Here is a 27,189-nt window from a genome sequence, read left to right as displayed (position 1 = left end):
GACATGGCCTTTGAGAGGGGAATTCTCTGGAGAATTTGTGTTTTTAACAAGAATGCCTGAGGAGTTTCAGAATCACTGCTGGAGGAGAGGGGGAACCAGCCACTCAAGGGTTAGAGCAGACCCAGTTACATGGTGCTATTTGCATTTTAGAATGGCAGTGAGAAAGAATTTTACAGCCTTCTTTGTGGAGGAGAACAATCTACTGACTAAAAAGAAAAAGAAACTGTGGCAAAAGAAAATTGAAGTTCAAGATGAGGAAAGAGATTATAACAAGCACCAACCTGCTGTAAATGAGCTCAAGTCTTTTGGCCAGGACAAATGATACTCTAGGGAGCACAGGGAACTCACCACCGAAGCTGTAAGCTTCTGCTGAGAGTCTGTTAAGGAACATAAAAACTGGAAATGAAAATGGAATACTAGAGATGGGAAAATATTGCTTTTATTAATAAAGAAAGGAAAAGATTCTGCAAACTGCAAACGTAGGGATATCCTATCACCTTCATTAAGTTTTGACAAAAGCTGGCTGCAGCCAAACCACTGCCAAAAAAACAGGAATCCTCAGTCTGGTTGTGGTAAAAGGAGAAATTTTATCCAAGTTGAACGATTACAAACTGGAGAGACGCAGCATCAGGGAGCAAACCAATAGTCGTCTCCTGAGACAAAAAGAGAGCAGGTGTTAATAGAGAAAGTTCCTGCCATGGTCCCTGATTGGGCCATTTCTAAGCAAATACAAAATCTTAATTTGCATGGTATGATTGTTTCAAATAACACTGTCCTGATAGGTTGGAATCTCACATCCTGATTGGTCATTGTGGAGCCACTCTGATTGGTCAGTAGAGACACAAACGAGCTGTGTAACTCAGATTGGACAGGCAGGTCTCAGCCCATTGGTTGAAAGACGTTTCCAGAAACTCCCTTGAAAGGTCAGCTTAGCTGGCAGCAGTACTGTGCTGGAAACTGGCAGTTCAATCTGCTGCTTTTTTTTCTAGTATGCAGGGTGTGTGTGAGAGAGAGACTTCTGTCAACAACGGTGGCTGCTAGGCTCTGATTATGATTTTGAGCCCAATTAACCACAAGGAGCCCTTCTTTGTCAGGTATGTTCCTTCTCCAGGGTCAACGGTTGATTATTTAAGGCTGACTTGTGAGCACATGATAAATAGAGACTTCTCTAGAAGCCTTTGTGACTTCTTTAGGAGCAAGCCACAGTAAGATAACCACATTCCCAGTTTTGTGGTAGACTTGCTAGATTATGATGTCAGGGACTTGTGTTAGCTATGGTTGAAGCAGACAGAGCATTTCTCAGCTCAGTATTTATCAAGGAAGCTCATGGTAAATTTGTGCACAGGATAAAATAATTGCAACTGCAGACTAGTATACATAGTAGGTGATTTTGGAATTGTTTTACGGCCAATACCGAGAGATGCCGATCAGTATCAGTGCGGAAATAAAATTCTGCGGAAAGGCCACGTTTGTGATCCCATCCGATATTTTTGTTAGTGTTGCAGATGTAGAAGACTTAGTCAGTGCTTAAATTTTGAGATGACTTGTAGAGAATACATGGTTAACATATTGAGGCTCAAAGAATAGGCTCCGGTACTGAGCTAACAGTAAGGATTTGTGATGAAACAGACAGAAGATAACATTGAGCACTTGGGTCCAATCAGTCCCCCGAAGGAGTCCAGGACTGAGAGGCAGTAGCTTCAGTGTGAGAGGAAAATGCAGGAGTGTGGCACTGGTCAGCAGTGTTATCCAGTCGCCCAAAGTCCAGTACAGACTCAGAGATCAGCTAAGACCTGTGTGTAGTTATCTGAAGAGGCGTGAGGAGCAGAGGGGCCCAGGCTACTTTTAAAGGACCTGATGGGCAGATTTCAGGTCCACGTGAAAATGAACTTTCTACCACCACCTCACAGTTGTTCAAAATGGATGGGCTATGAGTAAAATAGAAGTACCTGTCATTGGACATGACCAAGTGGAGAGAGCAGGAGCCACTATGACTGGCTACCATTTTGTGAGAATTTCAGCTGTGTCTGGTCCAGTGCTCAAGTGGGCTCAGAAGCTCTGTATTAATTTCCTTTTGCTGCTGTAACAAATTACTGCAAAATTAGTGGCTTAAAACAATACAGATTTATTACTTAAAAGTTCTGGAAGTGGCAGTCCAAAACTCATGGTGTCTGCAGGGCCATGTTCCTTTTGGAGGCTCTTTCCCTTGGCTTTTCCAGCTTCAGGAGGCTGCCTGCATCCCTTGGCTTTTCGCCCCTTCCTCCATCAGCTGTTCAGTATCTTAAAATACCTGTTTGTGTGTTCTTCAGTCTTCCTATCTATCTTCCTCTCTGCTTCTGTTATCATATCTCCTCTGACCCTGGTCCTCTCATCTCTTGCTCAGAAGGACCCTTGTGATCATATTGGATTCCTCTCATCTCAAGGTCCTGAGCTTAGTCACATCTGTAAGGTTCTTTTCACCATGTGAGGTACCAAATGTATAGATTTCGGGGAACAGGACGATGACATCCTTGGGGGTGTTGTTATTCTATCTACCCCAAGCCCTTTATGTATTGTCTCATTTAATTTACTATCTTGAAGAGTTGGGAGTTATTTCCATGTCACAAATGGAGAATCAGAGCCACAGAATGGTTAAGGAACATACTGCACCACCATGAGACCGTGGGACAGGGACTCGAACCGGGTTCTGATTCTAAAAGCTGGGACTTCAACCCCTCCGACTCTGCCGCACATGTTGCTATTATTCTTAGAGCCCATTATTCTAAGCACTAACAATTATTTTTCTTTAATAGTGCTAACTTAGTGGTAACATTATGGCAGCTTGTTTTCTTTCTTTCTTTTTTTTTTTTGTATTTTTTCTGAAGCTGGAAACGGGGAGGCGGACAGACTCCCGCATGCACCCGACCGGGATCCACCCGGCATGCCCACCAGGGGGTGATGCTCTGCCCATCTGGGGCGTCGCTCTGCTGCAATCAGAGCCATTCTAGCGCCTGAGGCATAGGCCACAGAGCCATCCTCAGTGCCTGGGCCAACTTTGCTCCAATGGAGCCTTGGCTGTGGGAGGGGAAGAGAGAGACAGAGAGGAAGGAGAGGGTGAGGGGTGGAGAAGCAGATGGGGGCTTCTCCTGTGTGCCCTGGCCGGGAATTGAACCCGGGACTCCTGCATGCCAGGCCAACACTCTACCACTGAGCTAACGGGCCAGGACCTGCAGCTTGTTTTTCTAAAATATCACAGGGGTCAGACACTTCCGGCTACTCTGAAATGGAACCGGCCTCCTCTACTATCTCCTCAGCGTCTCAGCTCATAGCTTTCCCCCTCCTGGATTTTGTCACCTTGGGCTTTCTCAGCTACAGGAGTTTGAAAGTGTTATTTTCTGAATTCAGATCTGAAAATCTTTGTAGAGTAAAGGTTACACAGCTGCAAAAGTTTGTTTTTAACCCAAAGTAACAGAGTTGTCAGGGAGAGTGTAAAAAGAATTCCAGAAATGCAGGTTGAAGACGTGGTTCAGTAAGGCTGTGGAGTCATGATGTGGCCTTCAGGCCTCAGGCAGACTTCGCAGTGGCAGTGTCTGGTTGAAGCCAGTTCCCATAAAGTGCAGAGCCTGCTGGGGTGGGCGGTGGAGAGGTCTCCTGCTCCGGCCGGCCGTGCTGGAACATTTCTGCTAGCAACTGAACATCCACAGCCTTGTCTGTCCCACTGCAAAGCTGAGAGAGAGATGAACCAGTGCTCCATTTTGCAGATGGAGACCCTGAGGCTCAGAGCTGTGCTCAAGGCCACACGACCGACTTGTGGTAGAGACTAGGACTGAAGTGGAGGCAACGGCACTGGGTTCTAGTCATGGGTCCATCACTAACTGCTGCTCTCTGAGACAATGAGTGTGACAATTAGTGTGTTATATCTTTTCTCTAATTATCCTACTGGTGAACTCTGCCTTGACTCTGGGAACCACAGTGTGTCATCATTGTCCATCCTCCACCTGCAATCTGCTTCTGTGACTGTGCTCAGCTGGGCTGGGCTGGGTCCTGGGTCCGAGCTGAGCTGCATGTGGGCTGACCACAGCCTGTCTGGACAGGGGCCTTGGGGACATGTGGAAGGGAGTCTCTGATGGCACCAAGAAGTATTTGCCAGCGAGAGGGAGCTCAGGGAACAGGAAGGGCTTGGCTGCAGATAGAGGCTGTGCACTGACTGCTGAGCAGTGGCTGGGTAGCCAGAGAGGAGGCAGGGGAGGGCCTCGAGCCCACTGGGACCCAGATGACTCTCCTGGTGGTGGTTTCAGATGGTTTGCACAGCTGTACCATGGCAACTTTCATCCTGTGTTGTAACTGTAGTGTGGATTGAGCGCCTGAGGAGTCGATAAGGGAAGGAAATGAACATTTTGAACACCTTGTTTATGCCAGGTTCTGGGCTAGAGAGGACAGAAACTGCCCTTAGCATGGATTTTGTGCCAAGCACCACCCAAAGGTTTTCGCTGACCCTGAGTACAAGGAGGAATACAACACAGTTCCTGCCTTCGGAGAGGTCTGTGGATACTAACCTTTACTAGTCAACATAAGGACTAAACAAGGTGGTAATTAATGAAGATAAAAAAGAAGTAGCAAGAATAGCAAGTGAGGAACTGCTGAGTTTGGAAATAAGCAGGGTCTGGTTTTCTGCCAGAACTCTGGTGTTAGGGCATGAGAGATGCTGCTTTTAGAAATTTTCCACTATGGAGCTTTATTTCTTAAAAAATACATTCTTCTGCTGATGTGTTCATTGTTCAGCTTGTGGTCCACTAGGACTCTTGGATCTTCTTTTCCTGTGTTTGCATCTAGCTGTTGTGTAGTTGCCATCTTTTCCTGGAATGCTCCCTTCTCAGTACTCAGCATTCCCGTGACAAGATTGGGGGTGGGAGGGAGAAAATAATTTTTAAAATATTCAGTTGTTTTTTCCCTTCTTTTCAATACAACATCATTGATTTATACTTTATAGACCATAAAATTTATCCATTTTAAGTGTGCAACTCAATCAATTTAAGTAATTTTACAGAGATGTGCAACCATCGCCACAACCAATTTTAGAACATTTCCATCACCAGAGGGAATAATTTAAGGGCACAATGCAAGGAATATGGGTTTAGTCAACCTACTTGAACATGCATTTCTGAAATTATTCTGCTTAAAATCTGTCAGCAAATTTCGAGTTGCTTCACGGTATACTTTTGCAAAAAAAGCAAAATGAAGTGGAAGGAAGAGCCATGTGCCCGAAATCTTAAGAAACCATCATCTATTTTGCAGATCACTTCATTAATAAAAAGATTATTACAAAAGTAATTATTTTAGAGATGGCAAGTGCCATTAGCTAATAACTATATTGTTATCAACTCAGACTTATAAAAAATATTTTAAATTTGCTTTTCAAGAATCACTTACACCCACAAAACCACTTTAGTCAACAGAATAAATCTAGGTATGAGCAAACCTTAGTTACCATGGCAAGAGCAGCTTTACCTCTTTGCCTTTTTAATTTTTCAGTCAGATTTCTGTTCCTCTCCAGAACTCATTGTTATGTGAAAGGACTTGTCTGGTGAGTCCCTGCTTTTTGCAAAAGTGTCTACCCTTCTGGCATGAAATGCACCGTTCAGTCATCCAACCCTTTAAGAGCGAACAGTACACTGAAGAATGAATGGATACTTGTGTGGTTTCCATTGTAAATACCCCTTCGGAAACCCCAGTAGTCAGTTCAGATTCTGTTTGTGGCTCCTATGGTAGTAGGTATGCCGCTGTTTGCATGGGCTGTTCCCTCTGATAGGACCTATTGAATAGGGTCAGATTCCTTTCCTTCTGACTGCCCATTCTTTCCTCCTTCTGCTGTAGACCTACCAGATACAGAGAACTGTTTATTCCTAAGCAGAAGGAGAATCATCCTTCTAATAAAGGTGTAGGAAAAGCATGATCCTGGGTTGGTAGCTCTTAAGATGCACTGATGTTCTATTTGTAAGAGTATAAAGGTTTTAAATCTTGTTCTGTTGACTACTATTCAGGAGAAAGAGACAGATGCTCTGAAACAAACTTGCACCAGAGACTTATTTAGCATTTATTTGGAAGTTAAAAAAATAAATTATCATAATTCAGAGACATGCCAGAGCTCAAGGATACAATACATCTTGGTAAATGTTTCCATAGCGAACATACTCTGATCAAGGTGGAGAACATTACCCCCATTCCCAAGGCCTCCCGAATGGGCCTCCCAGTCATTACCTCCACAAAGTAATCAGCATCTGTCTTCTATCAAAGTAGATTAGTGATGTCATGAAAATGGAATCACACAGTATGTATTTTGTTGTACCTGACTTTTTTCACTCAGCATTAGTGTGTGTGACATTCATCCATGTTGTTGCTATAGCCATAATTGAGTGTTTACATTGTTGACTATAGTATTCCATTGTATGACTGTACCATGATATTGTTTGCCTTTCTACTATTGAGGGATATTTGAGTAGCTTCCATGTTTGTCTATTAGGAATAGTGTCCCCATGAACATTCCTTATACATCTTTCTGTACAGCTTGATAGGCATTTCTATTGGAGTAGAATTACTGGATCATCGGAATGCAATGTTCAGCTTTAGTAGGTAGGATAATTTAGTCTTCTAATTCTTTTTGTGTCAGTATTTCCAGGTTGTGATTTTTTAAAAAAGAATTTGTCCATTTCATCTTAAATTGTCAGATTTATTGGCGCAAAGTTATTCATTACATCTTTTCATGTCTCCTTTGATGTTTGTATGAATTTCTAGCGATGGCACTTCTTTATTACTGATTCTAGTAATTTGTTCTTTCTTTTTTCTTGATCAGTTTTTCTAGGGATTTGTAAATTTTATTAGTCTTTCTGAAGAACCAATTTTATGGCTTAGTTGATGCTTTTTATTCTATATTTTTTTCTATTTCATTTTTCTTGCTTACATCTTTATTATTTCCTTTTAACTTATTTGCCTTAAATTTGATGTTCTTTTCTAACTCCTTGAGATAGCACTTGATAGCACTTAAACCACAGACTTTCTGCCTTTTTTTTTTTTACTAAAATGTACATTTACAGGTATAAGCTTTTCCTTAATTCTGTGTTAAGCTTCATGCTATAAGGTTTGTTTGTTTGTTTGTTTTTATTAAGTGAGAGGTGGGGAGGCAGAAAGATTCTCGCATGCACCTTGACAGGAATCCACCCAGCAAGCCCCCTATGGGGCAATGCTCTGCCCATCTGGGATTGTTGCTCTGTTGCTTGGCAACCAAGCTATTTTAGCACCTGAGGTGAGGCCATGGTGACATCCTCAGTGCCTGAGGCCAAGTTGCTTGCATGAGCCATGGTTGTGGGTGTGGGGGGAGAGGAAGAGAAAGAAGGGGGACGGGGAGGGGTGGAGAAGCAGATGGGCTCTTCTCCTGTGTGCCCTGGCCGGAAAAAGAACCTGGTACTTATACACACTGGGCTGATGCTCAACTGCTGAGTCAACCAGCAGGGCCACAGTTTTTTAACATGTTGGCTCTTCATTATTTTCAGTTCAGAATAGTTTCTAATTTCCATGGAAATTTCTAGTTTCTGATTTGTGTTTTGAATCATGGGTTATTTAGAAATGTGTTTAGTGATTTCCGGATATTTCAAGACTTGAAATATGTTTCATATTGGTTTCTAGGATTTTTTCATTTTAGTAAGAGGGCATACTCTTTCATTTCAACTCTTTACAATTTATTGAAATATGCCTTATGACTCAGAATACAGTTTATATTGCTTAATGTCTTGTGCACACTTGCAAAGCATGTAGTCCTGCTGTTCATTGTGTTCAGTGTTTCTTATATGCCAACAAGGTCAAGTTTTGTAATCATGTTATTCTAGTCTTTTTTATCTTTACTGATTTATTTTCCGATTATTCTATCTGTGGCAGAAAGATGTATTTAAAATCTTCTACTAAGATAAATCCATTGTTTTTTCTTTAGTTTTTGCTTTGCACATTTTAGGTTTTATTTAAGGTGCATAGAAACTTTAGATTATTTTATTTAATTTATTGAATTTATTGGTGTGACATTGCTTAATAAGATTATATAGGTGTCAGGTGTACAATTCTATAATATATCATCTGCATATTGTATTGTGTGTTCACCACCCCAAGTCAAGTCGCCTTCTGTCACCATTTATCCCCCACCACTTTACTCTCGTCTACCTCCTCTCACCCCCGTTTCCTTCTGGTGATCACCATGATGTTGTCTGTGTTTATGAGTTTTTCTTTTTCTTAATACCTTCATCTTTTCCACCCTGCCCCTTAACGCCCCTTACCTCTGACAGCTGTCAGTCTGTTCTCTGTATCTGAATCTGTTTCTATTTTGTTAGTTTCTTTTGTTCATTAGATTCCACATATAACTGAAACTTCAGATTATTAAATCTTCCTGTTGAATTGACTTTTTACTGTTATGAAATAGTCCTCTTTATCTCTGGAAATATTTCTTGCCTTAAAGTCTTGTTTTGTCTGATGTCAGTATTCTTTGGTTGAGCCAGCTTTCTTTTGGTTAGTGTTTTCCTGACATACTGTCTTATACTCTATTACTTTCAACCTTGATGTGTCTGCCTGTTGTAAGTAACATGTATTGGGTCTGGTTGTTTTGTTTTTCCAGTCGACAATCTTTTAATTTTAATTGGATTATTGATTCCAGTTACATTTAACAAATTCCTGATTTTCTTCTTTTCCAAGTGAGAGGAGGGGAGATAGATTGATTCCAGTTACATTTAACAAATTCCTGATTTTCTTCTTCTGCTTTTCATTTTTTTCTTCTTTTCCAAGTGAGAGGAGGGGAGATAGAGAGACAGACTCCTGCCTGCAACCTGACTGAGATCTACCCAGCAAGCCCTGTCTGGGCTGATGCTCTGCCCATCTGGAGCCGTGCTCTTTTTTAGCAACTGAGGCATCCTCAGTGCCCAGAACTTATGTGCTTGAACCAGTTGAGCCATGGCTGAGGGAGGGGGAGAGAGAGAGAGAGAGAAGGGGGAAGGAAGGGTGAAGAAGCAGATAGTCACCTCTGTGTGCTCTGACAGGGAATCAAACCTGGAACATCCACACACTGGGCAAGTAGATGCTCTATCATTGAGCTAATTGGCCAGGGCCGAATTCCTGATCCTTTTTGGTGTTAATTCTATATTACTATTATTATTATTATCATTTGTGTGTGTGTGTGTGTGTGTGTGTGTGTGTCTGTGTGTGACAGAGACAGAGAGTCAAAGAGGGGGACAGATAGGGACAGACAGACAGGAAGGGAGAGAGATTAGAAGCATCAATTCTTTGTTGTGGCTCCTTAGTTGTTCATTGATTGGTTTCTCATAAATGTCTTGATGGGGAGAGGGGGCTATAGTACAGTGAGTTACCCCTTGCTCAAGCCAGCGACCTTTGAGCTCAAGCCAGCGATCAGGGGGTCATGTCTATGATCCCATGCTCAAGCCAGCAACCCTGTGCTCAAGCTGGTGAGCTTGCGCTCAAGATGGATGAGCCCATGCTCAAGCCAGGTGACCTTGGGATTTTGAACCTGGGTCTTCTGCCTCCCAGTCTGATGCTCTATCTATTGTACCATGGCCTAGTTGTACAATATTGCTTTATTTGGTTTTTGTTCTTTTATTTTCTTCTGCTGCCTTGTTTAATAAAGTGCTTTTTGTTATTCTAATTCCTCCATGTATTAGCATGTTAGTTATAAATTATTTTATTCTTTGTTTATTGTTATTGCATACTTTTTCTGTGAAGGGACAGGTAGTAAATATTTTAGGTGTTGAAGGCCATATAGTCTCTGATTTCCTCCTTCTTTCTCTTCAGCTGTCCTTTAAAAGTTCAAAACCATTGTTAGCTTCCAAGCTGTACAAAATAGGCTGTGAGCTGTATTTGGGCATAGGTGATAGTTGGCCAAACTCTGCTAGAGATTTACTGTATGCGTTAACAAAACCTACTCTGAATTAGTCATTTTACTACTTCCTGGACAATACAGGGACCTTACAGCATTTTATTTTTATTTACCCAAATCTTTTCTTCCTTTTAAGTTATTTTGGTTATATATTTTACATCTCTATGTATTCAAAATCACACATTAGTATTTTTATTGTTTTAATAGTTAATACTTATTTTGATTTAGTCTTAACATTTACCATTTCTGGTGCTCCTGGTTGCTCTTTGCATTACTATTTTTCCAACTTGAGTCATTTTTGTCTGAATAAGTTTCTTTAACATTTCTTTTAATGTGTATTTGTTGACAATACATTTTCTTAATATATATTTGCTTGAAATTTTTGTTTGTCTTTATTTTTAAGGGTGTTTCCTCCACTGGACGAGGGTTATTATACCATCTGCCTCCCTCCCCATTTTAGCTTTATCATTCTGTTTTCTGACTTCCATTGTTTGTGTTGAATAGGTTTTATTATTGCTTCTAATGTATATTTTTGCCTCATCTGGCCATTTTAAGATATTTATTTTTGCCTTTTTTCCCTCTTTTGAAGCTTTAATATGATATTTTTGTGTAGGTTCATTTTATTTTATTTATTTATTTTTTATGTGTTTGAATTTTGTTAGGGCTTCTTGAATCTGTACCTTAATGCCACTCTTGGTCTTTGTCTCTTTAAATACTGATTCTGCCCTATTTTCTTTCTTTTCTTCTGGGATTCAGATTCCACATATGTTGGTTCTTTTTATTGTCTCTTGTATTTATCTCGTTATACCTCTCTCCCTTCCCTCTCTATCTATGTGTTTAATCTTTTTTCATCTGCTTCAATTTGGTTTTCTACTGATCCATTTTCCAATGTACAAAACCTCTCTTTTGCTATATCTAATCTGTTGTTAAACTTATCTATAACCTATCTATTGAATCTTTAATTTTAGTTCTTGTATTTTTTAGTTCTAGAATTTTTATTTGTTTTTTAAAAATTAGATTCTAGATTTCTATCTTTTCACCTATTTTTTTTTGTATTTTTTCCGAAGTTAGAAGCCGGGAGGCAGTCAGACAGACTCCTACATGTGCCTGACTGGGATCCACCCAGCATACCCACCAGGTCCTGAGGTGGATGGAGGCCGTGGAGATGTCCTCAGTGCCTGGGCCAACTTTGTTCCAATGGAGCCTTGGCTGCAGGGAGGGGAAGAGAGAGACAGAAAGAAAGGAGAGGGGGAAGGGTGGAGAAGCAGATGGGTGCTTCACCTGTGTGCCCTGACTGGGAAACAAACCTGGGACTTCCACACGCCGGGCTGACACTCCACCACTGAGCCAACTGGCCAGGGCTCATCTATTTTTTAAATGTAATATTCCTCAGCTTATAAAGTCTTTGTTTGACAACCAAAGTCACCAAGTCATCTATATGTCTTTTCCTCAAGTATCTGTTTTTTAAACTTGGTTTTATTTTATGTCCCTTGGCATGTGGAACAGTTTTTGATTAAATATTAGATATTGCTAATGAAAAGTTATGGACCATCTGGGTAGTGTTGCCTTGTTTTAGAGCAGGGGTCGGGAACCCTTTTGACTGAGAGAGTCATGAACGCCACATATTTTAAAATGTAATTCCATGAGAGTCATACAATATGTTTCACACTAAATATAAGTAAATGTGTGCATTTCATGTAAGACCAACACTTTTAAAGTACAATAAGTCTCTGAATTCTTTTTTATTTATTTATTTATTTATTTATTATTTTTTTTTTCATTTTTTCTGAAGCTGGAAACAGGGAGAGACAGTCAGACAGACTCCCGCATGCGCCCGACCGGGATTCACCCGGCACGCCCACCAGGGGCGACGCTCTGCCCACCAGGGGGCAATGCTCTGCCCATCCTGGGCATCGCATGTTGCGACCAGAGCCACTCTAGCGCCTGAGGCAGAGGCCACAGAGCCATCCCCAGCGCCCGGGCCATCTTTGCTCCAGTGGAGCCTTGGCTGTGGGAGGGGAAGAGAGAGACAGAGAGGAAAGCGCGGCGGAGGGGTGGAGAAGCAAATGGGCGCTTCTCCTGTGTGCCCTGGCCGGGAATCGAACCCGGGTCCTCTGCACGCTAGGCCGACGCTCTACCGCTGAGCCAACCGGCCAGGGCCTCTGAATTCTTTTTAATAACACTGTTATGCTATTGGTAACCAATGATGAATAAAGTACTTCTTACCATTAATGTGACTTCTGGTGCTGCATAGTTTTGCTGATGGCTTTGTAGTCTGGTTAATACGTGGTGAGGTTAAGCTTCATGCAGGCGTTGAGACTTCTATCCGTTAAACGTGATCATTGGTTGATCTTAACGTACTTTAGATGTGAGAAAGACTGCTCACATGCATACGTAGAGCCAAACATTATCAGTACAGCAATACTCACACGCTACAGTGTATGATATGTGACAGGAAGCATGTTCCAAGTTTTGACAATCAGCTGGTCCGTGTGTTGAAGAGTTTTCATTTCTCCCCACTTGTGTTTGCTCACCAACTCTGCTTACTGTCGTGCAAGTCTTTCCAAATCTTCATTCAGTGACTTGAACTTATTCACCCACATGTCTGAGGCCTTCAGGTCAGCAGCTTGTAGCTCAAAATCTCTGATGGAGACACTGGGGATGTAACTCAGGTCAGTGCTCTCCACTGCACACTCATGTGGATGGGTGATGAACTTAAAAAGATGAGTGCACTCACGAAATTCTCCAAAGTGTGCTTTGAATGACTGCAGGAGATTAGATGTGAAGCCTGCTAGCTGCTGGAGATCAAGATGTTGAGCAGGGTCACTTGCTGTGCATGCATCTTTAAACTCTCCCAGTTTTTCAAAGTGTAGTAAATGACCTGTTTCAATGTCGGCGATGAAGAGTTCCAGCTTGTTTTCAAATGCAAACACTGCTTGTCGAAGGGATAAGACTGTATTTCTAACGCCTTGCATTTTCACATTGAGCTGGTTCAGATGTTCAGTCTTGTCCACGAGATAGAACTTCAGAAGCCATTCAGTGTTAGCTAATTCAGGATGCTTGACATTTTTCATTTCAAGAAAAGTCCGGATTTCACTCAGACAAGCTGCAAAACGGCTGAGCACCTTGAGCACCTCTTGACAACCAACGCACATTGCTGTGCAGAAGCAGACCAGGATAATTATTCCCAACTTCACCCAGCAGTGTTTTAAACTGGCGATCATTTAAAGCTCGAGCAACAATAAAGTTGACCACTCAAATGACCAGTGACATCACCTCATCAAGCTGCTCGCCACACATCTGAGCACAAAGTGCCTCCTGATGTAGGATGCAGTGAAAACTTAGGATGGGTCTCTTTTCATGTTCACGAAGAAGCACTACGAATCCTCTGGTTTTCCCCACCATGCATGGAGCACCATCAGTACACACCAAAACAAGTTTTTTCATTGGTAGATTGTTTTCTTTAGCAAACTCAGTGAAAGACTTGAATAAATCCTCCCCTCTTGTCTCTTTCATAGGCAAAACAGCAAGACTTTCCTCACAGAGTGTATCATCGACAGTATACTTGCAATCACACTGAACTGGGATAAATGGCTTACGTCTGTTGACTCATCCAAAGTGAGAGAAAAGAATGGTGCTGCATTTACGTCCTTATGTTGCCTCAGTTTGATTTGCCATCATGATGGTACGATCATGAACAGTTCTTGCCAACAGAGGCATGTCTTTTATTCATTTGGTTATCTTGTCTTTATCCGAAAAGTCCTCAAAAAGTTCATTGGCAACATCAAGCATGAATGTTTTGGCATATTCCCCATCTGTGAAGGGCTTTTCGTTTCTCACAATTGCTAAAGCACCAGCAAAGCTAGCCGAATTCCAGTCATCTTGTTGAGTCCAACACGGAGTTGCTGCTGACTAGCTTGCACTCTGCACAGTAACTCTTGACATGCTTTCTTCCTGCTGTCCCCAGATGGATATTTCGATGCAAATGTAGTATGATGTGTGTCGAAGTGCCGCTTTATATTTGACTGTTTCATCGTTGCAATTTTATCATTGCATATTAGACAAACTGCAGAACTTGCTCTCTCCACAAAGGTGAATTCCTCTGTCCATTCCTGCTGAAAAGTACGATACTCATCTTTTTTTCTTTTAGCCATCTTTTTCGTCAAAAGGGTTTCTGCAATTAGCTAGCTGACTACTTGATTAAAAGGAATGAAGTTTACTTCCTGACCTCACAATGACCCATGTACATTATGCATTATCCAATAAAAATTTGGTGTTGTCCCGGAGGACAGCTGTGATTGGCTCTCACCTGCAACCGTGAACATGAGTGGTAGGAAATGAATGGATTGTAATACATGAGAATGTTTTATATTTTTAATGTTTTTTTTTTTTTATTAAAGATTTGTCTGCAAGCCAGATGCAGCCATCAAAAGAGCCACATCTGGCTCGCGAGCCATAGGTTCCTGATCCCTGCTTTAGAGACTGGGCAGTTCACTTTAATCCAGTCAGGAGTTGGGATATTGTTGCCTGGGTTTTAGGGTTTGTGAGGGCTGGTCTCTGGCTGGCTTGTCTTTTTAATGTGTGCAATCTTTTAGCTATCTCAGTGAAGATCTAGGTTATTTACCAAAACCTTTTTTTCCTGGGAGAGCCCCGAAATTCAATAATTTTTCTGCACAGCACTTTGGGATTCCTCAATCTCTGCTCGGATTTCTAGCATTTTAGAAGTTGTTTACTGTTTAGCTCTTTTGCCTGCTCCTCATCACAGGGAAAGCTAGGGAATGAGAAAATGCCTTGAGGGGAAATGGTATGCAGCACGGTTGGCTTATTTCTCTATGGGCCTCTCTCCAGAATAAGGGTTCCCTATGTTCTGGCTACAATGGTTGCTTTGAACTCCGGTTTTTGCTTCCTTGGACATGCAAGGCAACTGCAGTTCTAGACCAGTGTTTCTTCTCTGTCTTAGTAACCCTCACTGATGAACGCCCTGAAGGGAAAGTGTGAGGAAAATTTAGGCTGTACTCACTGCGTTTCCCTTTTCTCCAGAATTTTGGTCCCTATCGCCCTGGTTGCCTTTGTTACTCCATATCTCCGCATCAGTCAGACCCAAACTTCCGGTGCTTCCCAGAGGTAAGAGGGAGAAGTGTGTGTGTGTGTGTGTGTGTGTGTGTGTGTGTGTGTAAATCTGCATGTGCCACAATAGCTTCAAGTTGAGGCAGGACATTTCAAATCATTAGAGATTCAAAGTTCAGCTATTCTGAGTATGATTTTAGCATTAATTGTGTTATAACTGTTTGGAAATTTGGATTCCACGTAAGTTAGAGGTACACGTGTTGACTGTGGGTGGAGTTCAGAGGGCCTTGATGTGTCGTTCGCTCTTTGTTCTTGTTCTCCAGCTGCATGTGGTGAGTCTCACGCGTAGTCCTGCAGCTCTGCACCCGTTTCCCTGCAGCCCTCCTGCTGCATGTGGCGAGTCTCACGCGTGGTCCTGCAGCTCTGCACCCGTTTCCCTGCAGCCCTCCTGCTGCATGTGGCGAGTCTCACGCGTGGTCCTGCAGCTCTGCACCCGTTTCCCTGCAGCCCTCCTGCTGCAGGTGGCGAGTCTCACGCGTGGTCCTGCAGCTCTGCACCCGTTTCCCTGCAGCCCTCCTGCTGCATGTGGCGAGTCTCACGCGTGGTCCTGCAGCTCTGCACCCGTTTCCCTGCAGCCCTCCTGCTGCATGTGGCGAGTCTCACGCGTGGTCCTGCAGCTCTGCACCCGTTTCCCTGCAGCCCTCCTGCTGCAGGTGGCGAGTCTCACGCGTGGTCCTGCAGCTCTGCACCCGTTTCCCTGCAGCCCTCCTGCTGCATGTGGCGAGTCTCACGCGTGGTCCTGCAGCTCTGCACCCGTTTCCCTGCAGCCCTCCTGCTGCATGTGGCGAGTCTCACGCGTGGTCCTGCAGCTCTGCACCCGTTTCCCTGCAGCCCTCTTGCTGCAGGTGGCGAGTCTCACGCGTGGTCCTGCAGCTCTGCACCCGTTTCCCTGCAGCCCTCTTGCTGCAGGTGGCGAGTCTCACGCGTGGTCCTGCAGCTCTGCACCCGTTTCCCTGCAGCCCTCCTGCTGCAGGTGGCGAGTCTCACGCGTGGTCCTGCAGCTCTGCACCCGTTTCCCGGCAGCCCTCCTGCTGCAGGTGGCGAGTCTCACGCGTGGTCCTGCAGCTCTGCACCCGTTTCCCGGCAGCCCTCCTGCTGCAGGTGGCGAGTCTCACGCGTAGTCCTGCTACTCTGTACCCGTTTCCCTGCAGCCCTCCTGCTGCAGGTGGCGAGTCTCACGCGTAGTCCTGCTACTCTGCACCCGTTTCCCGGCAGCCCTCCTGCTGCAGGTGGCGAGTCTCACGCGTAGTCCTGCTACTCTGTACCCGTTTCCCTGCAGCCCTCCTGCTGCATGTGGCGAGTCTCACGCGTGGTCCTGCAGCTCTGCACCCGTTTCCCGGCAGCCCTCCTGCTGCAGGTGGCGAGTCTCACGCGTAGTCCTGCTACTCTGTACCCGTTTCCCTGCAGCCCCCTGGGCTTGACCCCACTCTGGGGCGTCCTGGTGGCTCTGCCAGCTCTTTAGATTCAGGTTTAAATGAATCATTTACTTACATTTTCCTGACAATTTTTCATCATTCTACAAACAATATTCTAATAGCATTAAATAATTGTGAAATCTAATAAAAAACAGTCTTAACCTTGTTGGAACCTCATTAAATATAGTGCTGCTTTTCTTTTCCTTCCTTTCTTTTTTTTTTTTTTTCTAAATTATTGAAGATTATTTTGTCTGATTTTTTTTTGTTTGCACTGCCCAAGAGAAATCTTGGGGTGGTAGGTAGAATCATTGAATATGGATTCACACATTCAAAATCATTTTTCTCCACCTTCCTGAATTTACCATATGAAGAAACTGAATTCCAAAGAAAAGCAGGGACTTCTCCAAAGTCACACATGTAACTTGTGTCCTTTGAGAACCAAAACTCAGGTGTCCTGCCCCTGAGTCTAGCATCTCCCCTACATGATCGGGGCTGTTGGGCTCAGGCCTTGGTTTATGGATGAGACCAGCATATCTTCCACTGAGCATTCGCTAGATCCGCCGAGCACTCCCACTCCCATGTTTGGAGCCTCTGGATGGGCACCGGCAGGTTTGAGAGGCCCGGGAGAAACAGGTGCCGCCCCCTGGAAAACTGACAAGCCAGCACGGATGAAGTTTAGACAAACGATGAGCTGTGGTCTTTTTTGGTGCTTGTTTGTGGTCCTGTGGCTCATGCAGTCCTTTCCACATCAGCACGGTGGCACCTCTTCCAGTTCTGCTCAGTTCCACAGGCAGGTGTTGACAAAGGCCTCCTGTGGCCCTGGCACAGAGACGGGCGTGAACTGCTCACCGCTATAGTGAACATCTCCATCACAAGGACTCATTTGGAAGGACTGAGAAGTTCACAGGCCAAAGAGAGCAGGGAGAGAAGGCAGCTCAGGCAGGAAGCCTTTTTATGATTTGTTAATGCACAAATGCTGGTAGCTCTCTCTTGAAAAGAGAAAGAAAGCCACCACTAATATTGGTAATTGTGCCAGCTTTTGTGTAGCACTTTGCAGTTTACGACGTGCTTTTGAATGAATCCATTATCTCATCTTGGCGTGTCTGTGGGAGCTTAGGGAAGTGGGGGAACACTGAGGGCCGGTGTCTCTGGGGAGTTAGCAGCCTTTGTTTCCCTGGGAGTCCAGCCTGGTAAGGTGGGTGGGCACTCTCGCAGTGGGTGGTTGGATGCTGAAGTTATTCTTGCTGTGAATGCCCAGACTAGGACACCCTCACGCCCCCAACTGAGTTACTGTTTTGTCATGGAAGCCTGAGCAGGTCTTTCCAGACCGTAAGCTGGTTGTCTGTCCTAGCTTCCTGCCTGGAGTCTCATTTCTCCATGAGCCGAATGCCTGGCTTGTCCAAATGCCCGGCTTGTGCTGGGCATCCTTGCGGGTTCTTGCAGGCTACTGTGGGAGGCTGGGCCCTGTCCTTATGCCCATGGCCAGTGGTAGAATGAGACAAAGTTGGTGCACTGACTGGACTTTGCCAATGGGCACAGTCCTGAGATTCCTGCAGATGTGCATACCCATTCATAACAGGCCGTTTTGACATTGTAGCTGTTGGAGGGGCTGAAATGCAGCTGGCAAATGCATATTAGTATATGCAGAAAGTATAGCTTCAAAATTTCTTCATTACTACCCTCATTTTGCCTTCTTGCTGATGGCTGGAGGCAATGATAACAAAAACACGAAGACCACTACCACCAACAACAGTCTTTAACTTTGACAGTTGAAGGTGCCATTATTTCTTCTACTTTAAATAGTGTCCCAGTAAGTGAATCAGTTAAAGTGCATTACCAGCCCCTGGCAATGGGCAAGGAGGCACCTGATTGGTGGTGCTGTTCTTATATCAGTCAGGGGCAAAGCAGGTGTTCAGCCCTAGTTCATCCTAGCTTGATGCCTGTATTGGTGGCCAGAGCTGTTTCATGCCCAGGGCACATAAAAAAAAAGTGCATTACCTTCTTTCAGGTGTGTGATCCCCTTCTAGCAGGGTCTTGTTCCCTTCCTCTGCCTGCCTGCTTTCCTGGGAGGATGCCTGTGCTCAGGACACAGATGTGCATGCCCACCTGTCCCGAGCGGCCTCTGGCCTCACTCGCTCCACTGCAGAAGTGCAGTGTGTGTTTGCTTGGCATAAGGCAGAGCATGGTGCTTGACTCAGGGCGTTTGGTGGGAGGGCGCCTTTTTTTTTTGAGTCAAAGCAAATATTTATTGAACATCTATATACCTGGCTCTGTACAAGGTGATATGATTCCTGACCTCAGTGAGTCATAACCACTAAATAGTGTATAATGAATAGCTAAATAATTTAGTCACAACAGTAAGTGGTATATGGACACGAGAAAGGGAGAAATCAAGTGAGGAATGTCTTCGTGGATGAAGTAGAATGGAATTACCCTAAGTATTTAAACAATGGGTAGAATTTTACTGGCAGAAAGGTGGAGGAGGGTAATTGCAGGTTAAAGGCGAGTGACGGTGTGGAAAAGGATAGCATGAGCTAAACCAAAGTGGAGGGGCTTTTCTGTCCCTTCTCCGAACCTCCAACCGTCCAGGGCAGGCAGGAGGTGAGGGAGAGCCACCTCGGGCCCCCCACTCAGCTGCCTACGCCAGCTCTAATCTACTGCCCTGTGCCGAGGTGGGCCCATGCCTGAGAGACAGTTTCTGAGGACAGTGTTTTTCCTGAGGTATGCCCTGGGAAGTCAGGAGTAAGCAGCCTTGTGTGGGAATGACCCTCTGCACCTGGCTGGCTGGCCCCACCCTGGGGTTTCCACCAGCAGAGAGAGCCAGAAACTCACACGGGCGTCTTCATCTCATTTTCCCTCTCGTCCTCCTCCCGCAATGGGATTGCGTTCTGCTTCATTGTGCAGTATCTACGAGCATATTTATGTCCCACCCTGTTGCCCCACCTTCACCAGGCAACAAGCTTTATCATCTACCCATTGTTTAAATACTTAGGGCAATTCCATTCTACTTTGTCCACGAAGACATTCCTCACTTGACTTCTCCCTTTCTTGTGTCCATATACCACTTACTGTTGTGACTATAATAAAGCTTACTGGGGAGAAGGGATGCAGAGGAAAGAAAAATGACCTGGATTCCTGAAATTACGTGGGAGTCATCTCCAAAATCATGGCATTTTCTGATAGTCGTGTCAACCTGCCCTGACCAGGCCCTTGGACGTAGTAATTCGCCTTCTGTGGGGCAGGTTCCTACAGCCCATCTCTGTTCCACTCGGCCTTCTCTCACCATTGCCGGCAGCACGCCCTGCCGCCTCGCCAGGTGAGTGACCTGCAGGCTTGGGACACTTGCCCAGCCTTAGCTTTCCTTATGCTAAGCTTTAAACTTTTCTTCTTCTTCTTCTTTTTTTTTTTTTTACTTTAAGCCCACTTAAAAAGTATTTGCCAAAAAATGGGATGGTGTGTTCTTTGAACAGAGTTTTGGCAAATGGATAAGCTTTCATACTCACTGTCTTAACTTTTGAACCTTTCGTTTAAAGCACTCAGACCAGGGCTCTGGGAACCTGTGTGTCAGTTACATGTTTGGTTTTTTAAACACATTTTTGCTAATGTGGGGGCCAACCTTTCACTGAACAGGTAGAGCCTGAGGCTGTCTGCACCCTGCAGCTTGTGCACTGTTACTATCATTTAAAATGAAGATTGAGTGGTGTGCTGTCAATGCCACGGCTCAGTAAGAACCAGGTATCTTGGGCAATTGCAGTGGGCAGAGGGGGGCTTGTGCTTATTTCGGGATAGAACTGTATAACTTGCTAACCTGATCTTTCTCTTCCCCCAAATATCTAATGGTTGAAAGGTTGGCCAGAGAGGGCAAGGTACGAGTTCTAATGAATTGCATTAGTTTTAAGCCAGCTTGTCCATGAGTTTTCAGATTACGTGTGGAGTCAGGACAGAGTTCACTGAGGCTTCTTTGGGGGCTCCTGGTGGCGTCACAGGTGAACGGATGTACAGATACCGCTCCAGGTCCGATTAGAGCCTGCCTGACCGGGCCTCCACTCTCCTTGTGCATCTGTCTTATCTGTAAGCAGTCTCCTGCTGACCCCCAACACACCCTCACTTTCCAGCTCTGGAGGTTTGCTTGGGCCCTTTCACGCTGGTGGTGTACCCTCTGTCCTCTCTCGGAAGCCTCCAGGGTCCTCCCCGCTCAAGGTCATCTTCTTTTGTGGCTTGCCCTCATCGCCCCTGAACAGGCTGTCGCCCTACGAGCTCCTGCAATGTTGAATTCTGAATTATGTGGCCTTTCGCGCACACAGGCTGATTTTGCTGCTAACTGTGCATATGCGCTCATCTTTGCCTACTTTGCCCTTTGGTTCCCTGAGACTGGGACTGGGTATTCCTGGGTTCTTGCACTGTCCACTTTGGGTCTTGGTCCATCAGCACAATTACTAACTGATGACTACATGACTGATTCTTTTCCTCCATAAGCCAAACCCAGCTGACACTAGCGTGTTTATATCTGAGTCACCCTCATCATTCAGCAATGATTGGGCAAAAACCACATGTGAACAAAACCTTGTTCTAATTCTTCCTTCCTTGGCTTGGCCCCTGTCCGCTGCCCACACGCCCCCTGAAGGCAGTGACCTTGTTGTGGTTGAGAAAGGAGGCTGTCACCCCATGCATTCATAAGCAGGGAAAGTTGCAGTTGCCTTTGCCTCTCAGATACAATTCTTGAAAAGTCTTTATTTTCGCCCAGGTTTTCTGGTAAAGTCATGAAAATAATGTGATTGTGTCAGAAGTACAGAAATGCATTATCTTTCCTCAATGGACTCACAGATTTTTTTTTTTAGTGGGAATTGTTCTATAGCTTTTTATTGGGCAAAGAAGTCTCTTTTAGGGTGAGGACGATGACGCGTGTGGGTGGATATATGGGTAGTCAGACTGGCTGAGTTTCCTCCTCTCTGTCTGTAACTGAGTGGGGACACACAGCATGCCAATCTCTTGTTTTCTTAAAGTTCTGAGAGTGTCATCCCAGGCTGTGTCTGGTCGGTCTGGTTGGTTGTAACAACATTTCTGCTGCAGTGAGGGGGTCTCTACTGACACTCAGCCTAACTGTTGAAAGGATCATGGGTCTCCATGTTAGGACTAGCCCATTTGTGCCCCATTCACCTTTGCTCTTATCTGGTCAGGGGAACACGAGTGGTTTGTGTATCTGTAAGTACACACGTGGAAACAAGGCCATGATTGACTGGAGGAAGAGTTGCCCAATCGGACTGTTTTATTTACACAGCACCAATGGCCAGATTCATCTGTGAATCGCCCCTCCCCCCATAACAGAATTGGCCTTTGTTTGGCACCCAGGAGGCACAGGTATAGAGAAATCCTCCGAAAGCTCCAGAGCTCTCCCTGGGCGACCTCATCCATACCCCTACCTTTAAAGGCCACTTCTATCCCGACAGTTCCTGATTTGCAGCCCCAGGAAGGCTCATCTCCCACACTCAATCACCTGCTTGGCATCTCCAGGTGCGTGTGTGGGTGTTACACATGCAACTTAAACCAGCTGGGTCTCTAGTGGAGTTCTTGACCTCTCCCCAAACCCATTCCTTCTTCACTCTCCTTCACCGCAGCGGGTGACACTCTCATGTACTGAGTTCCAAACACCAAAATCTAGGGGCCCCGCGTGATTCTTCTCTACTTGATGCCTTTCTCCTGCCCCAGAGCCAGTTCATCAGCGAGCCCACTTGATCCGGCTTCTGGGGTAAACGTCGCATCTCCTCCCTTCTCTCTGGTGTGATGCCGTTGCCTCGCCCCCATCTGCACCTGCTCCTGGACCCGCAGAGCGTCCCGCAGGCTCCCGGCTCCTGCTCTCTGGTTCTTTCTCCGCATAGCAGTCTTTTTAAAACTTAAACTAGATCCCGTTGCTCTTCCTTTGCAAAGCTTTTCACTGAGTCCTGTTGCCCTGAGAATAAAACCCGAGCCCCTTCTCTTGGTTTGCAAGGCCCTTCCTGATCTGCCTCTTGTGGTCTCTGCCACCCGGTCTGGAATGTCTTCCCTGAGCCGTGTCTAGCTGCAGCGGCGCCCTGTTCCCGGACCGCGCCAGGCTCTTTCCCACCCCGCACCGCTTGCTCGCCCGTGCCAGTCCCTCTGCACTGACTGCTGTCCTCCCTCTGACCACCTGGCTGGCTCCATCTTAGTGTCACAGCTGGAAAGCCCGCATTCTAGGTGAGCGCAGTCTGTGTCCACTCTGATACATCACAGCTCTCTCGCTTTCGTTCCCAGCTCCTCACATTTTGGAATTAGTGGCCCATTTGTTTCCTGTCACTTGTGCCATATCCATTTCATTCACTTCATATCCTGGGCCTACTATAGTGCTGGACCCATAGTATTCAACCTGCAGCACAAACACTCTTTGAATAAACACCAAAGCCCCACAATGGGGCTGACATATCTGCTTACCTTCTTTACCCAGCTGGGTTACAAGAGGTCGTAGATAAGAAAGTGCTGTATAAACCAGAGAAGAATATCAGCGATGTCAGTGGTTAACTGTACAGGGGGAGAAACAAGTTTAGCAACAAAAAGCCTCCATGATTGATTGACAACCCAAGCAACTCTGCTCTCCTGGCTGTGGGAATAGAGGGAATGAAGAACCTGGAGCAGAGATAACAGTGGGCAACTTTGTACATTTCCTGTTTCCTCTTTTTGCCTTGGCTCCTAGGAAGCTGAAAGCTAAACTTGGGACTCAATCATCATGCAAAAATTTGCTCAAACTTTTCTGTTTAAAACAGGTGATGTTTTTGTGAAAGTACCTAGCACTCTGCCCGATACACAGAGGAAGCTCAAAAGTAAACAGTAGTGTCCGTGTGCATAGTCTTAGATTTTATTATATCTTTGACGTTTTTATGGTAAATTATCTCATTCTTTTGGAAGCTAAGAAAGCATCAGTTTTTTATTACTATAAAGAGAAAATTATTTGTAATAGCCAAAAGTAGAAACAAATCAAACATCTATCAACTGATACTAGATAAATAAAATGTATATATTTATATAATAGGATATTAAGCATAAAAAGAAATGAAGTATTCATATATGCTACAACATAGGTGAATTTTGAAAACAGAATTGAAAGAAGCCAGTCACTAAAGACCATGTATCACATGATTCCATTTATCTGAAATGTCCACAATGGGCAAATCCGTGGAGACAGAAGGAAGATTTGTGGTTGCCTAGGGCTGGTGTTTGGGGATAATGGGGTGTGATTGCTAATGGGTGTGGACTTTCTATCTGGGATAATGAAAATGTTCTAAAACTGATGGTGCTGATGGATGTGTAACTGTTTGAATACAGTAAAAAGCATTGAATTTTACTTTAAGTGGGTGAGTTGTATGGTATGTGAATTATATCTCTATAAAGCTGCTGAAACTGATTAATTAAATTAGAGTAAGGGTACCCCTGGCTCTCTGATGATAGCATGACTGAGCAGGCTGGTCAGAGTGGGCTTGTATCAAATGCCACCTTTGATTGGACCTGGACAATAGATCCGCTCTCTCTCCCTCCCTCTATCCCTCATCCCTCCCTCCTTTGCTTAATTTTTTTTCCAGTATTCTTCCGGAGACCTGGCCCAGAGGGGAGTTGGCCACGGCCTTTATCTTCAAGGAGCTGGGTTTCACAGGGGTGGAGCAGGGTAGAAAGAGATGTGGGAGGATGAGCACAGGACATCCTGCCAGGACAGTGCACTGGGCACAGGGAGGGTACTGAAGGGATTCTGCAAAGGAGAGGGACCCAGAGAGGCTGGAGGAGTTGCTCGAGGAACCTGCGATGCTTCCTGAGCGGTTTGTGCGGGAAAGATGAGGCTGCTCAGCTTGGCGAAGCGGCCAGAGGCCGGGGTTCCACAGAGAGCGCTGTTTCAGGCAGGCCGCGGGGCTCTCCTGATCTGCTACTGGTCAAACAAGGCCAAAAAAGGCCAAACAAGGCAGAGGGCAGTGCGGTGGCCCTGGGGCCGGGCGACCCTGCTGTGAATGAGCAGGGAGTGGCTTTGAGGCTGGAAGGGCTTCCTCCCTGTGGCAGGGTCTTTTCTCTGGAACGGGTGAGATGCCCCTGCTCCCCAAAGCTGAGCATGTCACCCCTTCCACTCTGGAGAGCAGGGCCAGCCGCCTGGTGCTGGGGGAGTCTGCACTGCGGGCAGGAGGCCTGCGGGGCGACGCTGGACTTTGTGCGGCATGTCTGCCACTAGAGGGCGTGCCACGTCGTTCTCCATCCCCAGCGCTGGGCTCCCGGGGGCTGCAAGCTGGGTGGGCGGCAGCCAGGGCTTGGGAGTTCCCAGGAAACTCACGCCTTTGCTCTTTGCCATTGAAGGCTTTCTCAGAAGCAGCTGTACTCCAGAACCCTACGCACTGTTTGTCAGGTACTTGCAGAGCCCTTGGACTCAGGATAGTCTCAGGCCTGCTGCAAACCCTCAGGAGGCCAAGGCAGGGATTCTGGTAGCCCAGAGACTCTGTCCTTCCTTCTGCCACTTGAGGACCCGAGTAAAGCAGCAGTCCTCAGTTTTGTTCCCTTGTGGGGAGTGTGGTCTGATGCTCAGAGCTGCAGAGGGCAGAACCCTCGGTGCTAGAGAAGTAGTTTAGTGCTCACCGGGGCTGTGGGGGTGTTGAGGAGGGGGCGATGTGGAGCAGGACTCAGGAATGGGGTGAGGCCAGGTTGGCAGGGCCTGTGGATGGTGTCGGGGACCTGGGGACAGGGAGAGCTGGCTCCCTGATACTCAAACACTGGGCCAGTGCAGCTTCTGGGCACCGGGCTGGGTCAGGGAGGAAACGCTAACACGGCAAACTTGGCTCTGCTGTGGCTGTCTTGGCACGACCCTTAGGCAAAGGTCGGGGGGAGATTACTGTGCTGCCCCTAATTGCTGGCCTGAGAGGCTCCCACAGCACACGTTGGGCTGATCTGCTGTGGTGACTGACCAAGGGCTGACTCCTTCACAGGCAGGGCCAGGATTGCACAGGGCACCCAGAGAGGAAGCCTGGGTGCAGGGTCTCCACTGACATGGCCCCTAACAACTTGGGCCACATCGTGGATCCCTTCCGACGCAGGCCTTGCGGAGGGTGCGGGAGGCTGGAGCCCATCCTCTCCCTCCGGCACGGACTCCTGCGTTGGTAGATAGATGATCCTTTGCAGCCCCTGGGCACAGGCATCAGGCTGCAGGGGTGGAGACTGGGGGCCTGTATGCTGCAGGAAGCCCGCGCACCGTCTGCAGCTGGAGCAGGTCAGAGTCGGCCTGCTGAGACTCCTGTCACTGCCGTGGTTAATGTTGGTGATTGCCATGGTTACCCGGGGCTGGAAGCACTGACAGTCAGAGGCAGAGCAGAGGGATGTCCTCTGCCTGCTCGGAGCCATATGACTGTCTCTGCCTCCCTGGGCAGGTTTCTTCAGAGAAATGCAAGAGCCTGGACCAGAGCCAGTAATCTGCCTGGTTCAGTTGATCCACACATCATCAATAGCCAGTGCCCCGGGGCCTCTCCTGAGCACATTCGGTGGAAGGAGGCAGAGGGGGCACGTGGGCTCTGCCCTGAGTTTGCACAGCTTGGGAGGACATAGGATGAGTAGACACTGGACAGGTCCTTAGTGAGCTCAGAGTGAGAGGGAGGAAGCAGTTCTTGGAGAATTCAGCACAGACCCTTGAGGATCAGGGGTGACTTTCTGGGCCTGTGATTCCACTGTGGCTCGGGGCTGTGATTGTACCTTTCCAAAGAGGGCCCTGGCTGGGAAGTCAGGACACCTGCTTTTACAGTGGTTTAGAGCTCCAGCCCCCTCTGGGTCCTGGTTTCCCCATCTGCAAAATGGGGTTAATGATTACTAATCCCCCACCTACTTCAAGTCTGTGGAGGGGATTTTGTAAATGAATGATTTTGTGCATTGAAATGAGCCAGCAAGTTTCAAGTCTTTGGAGAAAAAGCCTTATTTATTATTATCAACTCATTGAGCAGAAATTCCATTTATCTCCTTTGCCGCCTCTCCAGTGCTGCATGAATTGAGAACCACGTTACCTCGGAGAGAGAGGGGACTCCGCACAGCCACCCAGATCCGAGCTCTGGGGACGCCGGGGGGCGGGCAGCTCGGAGGGCATACCAGCCCCAAAGCAGAGCGAGAACTGCAGGTCCAAACGCTCCAGCTAAAGGTTCTCAAACAAGGTGTCCAGCCTGGGTGTGAGTGCTAGGGAGAGGGCAGCAGAGCAGGTGGTGGAGGAGGCCTGCTTTGGGGCTGTCAGTTTCTCTGGCTCATTATCATTATATGTTCACTTAAAAATGAGGAAATACAGACATTCAAAAAGAGAGAGAATGAAGAAAGGAAATTAAAACGCTTATATATTAAATTAATTAAATTTTGATACTTGGTTCTGATCAAGTATCTGACATAGAACTTCCCCATAAGTGTCTAAGGGAATGAATTAATTTAGAAGACTGTGAATTGTCTGATAAAGAGCTCCCAGACATTTTTTTAAAGTAAAGATTTTATTTTTTGACCCTGGCTGGTTGGCTCAGTGGTAAAGCGTCGGCCTGGCGTGTGGTTGTTGCAGGTTCAGTTCCTGGTCAGGGCACACAGGAGGAGCACCCATCTGCTTCTCCCCTCTCCCCTCTCCCCTTCTCACTTCTCTCTCTCTCTCTCCTGTCCTGCAGTCATCACTCTATTGGAGAGAGTTGGACCTGGGTGCTGAGGATGGTTCCATGGCCTTTCGCCTCAGGTGCTGAGAAGAGCTCAGGTGCTGAG

At 46.0% G+C, this 27,189-nt stretch overlaps 1 long non-coding RNA gene and 1 other non-coding gene across 2 annotated transcripts; both read left to right on the top strand.

Annotated features, from left to right (window-relative positions):
* Positions 1–972: 972 nt before the first annotated feature.
* LOC136309561 (uncharacterized) lies at positions 973–27,189 on the top strand. Its single transcript, XR_010726303.1, has 3 exons — positions 973–1,094; positions 14,942–15,025; positions 27,099–27,189. It is a non-coding gene; the product is annotated as an uncharacterized lncRNA (long non-coding RNA).
* Positions 18,282–18,425, top strand: LOC136309848 (small nucleolar RNA SNORA48). Its single transcript, XR_010726479.1, has one exon. It is a non-coding gene; the product is annotated as a small nucleolar RNA SNORA48 (small nucleolar RNA).

The sequence above is a fragment of the Saccopteryx bilineata genome, chromosome 6 (genome assembly GCF_036850765.1).
Source record: "Saccopteryx bilineata isolate mSacBil1 chromosome 6, mSacBil1_pri_phased_curated, whole genome shotgun sequence".
Taxonomy (NCBI): Eukaryota; Metazoa; Chordata; class Mammalia; order Chiroptera; family Emballonuridae; genus Saccopteryx; species Saccopteryx bilineata.
This window is presented reverse-complemented; position numbering and strand designations above follow the sequence as displayed.